Genomic DNA, 2256 nt, shown 5'->3' with positions numbered 1-2256 from the left:
AGAAGTTAAAGATCCAATCCTGAAGTTACAGATAGAAATTCATACAATTTATTTTGGCTAATTTTGCTTAGTTTCGGCATGTATCGGATTCGGAATATTTAGTATTAGTAGTTAATTTAATTATATTTACTTTACTTGTATTATTTTATTTAGAATTTTTTGTTTATTAGAAATATATGTATTCATATTTGTATTATAATTAAGTAACAGACACAGTTGCTAAGGGTTGTTGAGCCGTTGCTAAGGCGTCGCCTAGCAACATGCTGACCATCTTCGTTTTAAGATGAGTTACTGCTAATTATTGGCCATTACAGTTTAAAACCAGCTCTGTCTGCTTTCAGTATTAGTTTGAGTATTTTAGCCAACAATACAGTCTAGAATCAGACCTCTGCGTTTCTGGCCTTTGAGTGGAATCTTTTTTTTTCCTACGCTACACGATTTTTTCCTATTACGCCATTTTCCATCTCGCAGTCCAATACAATTTTACTTTTCCTCTTAGTTGGTCCGCATCCTGCTGAATATCTTCTAGACCAGTAAAGTCAATAGTGGCTTCCATCGATGGATCCTGCATTTCTGCATCATAATTGACATATCCAGCTCCAACGGAAAATGACAGTTGAAAGTTGATTGAGTATACACCTGCTCCAGCTCCCTTGTTAATACCGGACGCAGACCCATCGGTATAAATGTGTAGCCATTGCTCTATGGGGTATAGCTCATAAATTGTTTTTAGTGCAGCAGCTCTAAGCTCGGGTTCAGGGAAATCGTTCTTGAGCCAGTTTGAGTCGCCCGTAGACTTCAGCGGAATCGTGCTTTTGTAATAGGAGATGCTTTTATACTTCCTTTCCTAAGTTGGTAGGTCTATCTGGTGAAGCATTTCCTCAGCTTTTGAAAGAAAAGTGCGATGGGACCTCAGTCGTTCACGATAAGCCAATCAGTGATACTCTCGTCGCACAAGCTTTTCATTTAGACCCAGAGCAGATTTCTCCCTCCTATCCTATAATGGTTCGAGACCTGCTTGGAGTTCCATAGCTGTGATGGGTGTAGATTTCACACCGCAAGATGCGTAAGGCTTGATTTTGGACTTTGTCTAACTTTCCTAACGCTTCTTTAGAGGAGGTTATTAAAAGTTAAGCTCCATACGTATGATACGTACGTCCTACGCCTATGATGCGCCTAAGTACGTCCTGGGACGCTCCACATTTAGTCCCTGCCTTACTTTTTCATCATCTTCAATTTTGATTGTCCTTTCTGATTTGTTTTATGGATTTGTATTAGCCAGGTCAGCTTAGAGTCCAGCGTGATTCCTAAATAGCACGCTTTATCAGTTCTGGATAGTTCTTCGCCTTCAAAGTACAAATGAATTAAATATTTTTTGTGCTAAGGCTAAGTACTTGAAACACAGTTTTTCGTGAGTTAACCGTCATCTTTTGAGTGGAATGTGAGTTGTTGTTAATTAGTCGGCTTGTATAATTCATTACAACAACCATAGGCCCTGTCTATCCTCAGTAAGTGCCAGTGTGGCCATCTTGGCTTTTGTGCATATCGGCTGTGGAGTTTTTTTTTTGTTTCCAAAACCCTTTCAAAATTTTAATGGCGTATTTATGAACAATGAACTTTCTCCTTTTACTGTAGAACATCTACATTCTAAGGAGTCCTTTGGAGTGTATTATTTTTGTTGTCAGAATTTATAAAAGTGTATAATGTGTTGGGGCACATATTATTTCTGAATTTAACAAACTTAAATCTAATAAAAACTTAATCCTAATACTACGTGACCTTACGTAGTGTGTTGCCAACGCACCGGAGGGGGGGGGCAGGTGTTAACGTGTTGAATAACGGATTCGTACAGTACTGAAGTGAATCGAAAAATTTGATGTGTCGTCTCTTGATGAACTCCGGCACAGTGGGCAGCTCCAACAATTGATGCAGCTCCGGTGGCCTCTTCCTCCTCCACGATGTTGTGCGTACGATTTTCCTCAACATCGAATCCTGAAAAGTTTGAAGAAGGCACTGGGTTCCATCTGATATGTGGGTAAACAATGGTGCCCCATATAGTAGTGCTGGTCTCAGAATACTTTTGTATATGTAGAAGTGAGAAGGTGGTTGAGACGATATGACTTTCGTCTTACTGTTCTCGCCTTCTGATATAAATGGGCAGAAAGCTGAAGATGACGGTCTAGCTTTACGCCCAAATATACGATAGAGTTGGAAGGTGAGCTCACCGTATTATTCACATGGAGAGTAATACGGTGA

General features: G+C 39.7%; 1 protein-coding gene across 1 annotated transcript in view; it reads left to right on the top strand.

Annotated features, from left to right (window-relative positions):
- LOC106681670 (angiotensin-converting enzyme-like protein Ace3) overlaps positions 1-2256 on the top strand; it is a gene marked incomplete at its 5' end in the record, with an annotated part of 32437 nt that overhangs the window by 11324 nt on the left and 18857 nt on the right.

This window comes from Halyomorpha halys, unplaced genomic scaffold (genome assembly GCF_000696795.3).
Source record: "Halyomorpha halys isolate HHAL.00 unplaced genomic scaffold, Hhal_1.1 Scaffold356.1, whole genome shotgun sequence".
Taxonomy (NCBI): Eukaryota; Metazoa; Arthropoda; class Insecta; order Hemiptera; family Pentatomidae; genus Halyomorpha; species Halyomorpha halys.
This window is presented reverse-complemented; position numbering and strand designations above follow the sequence as displayed.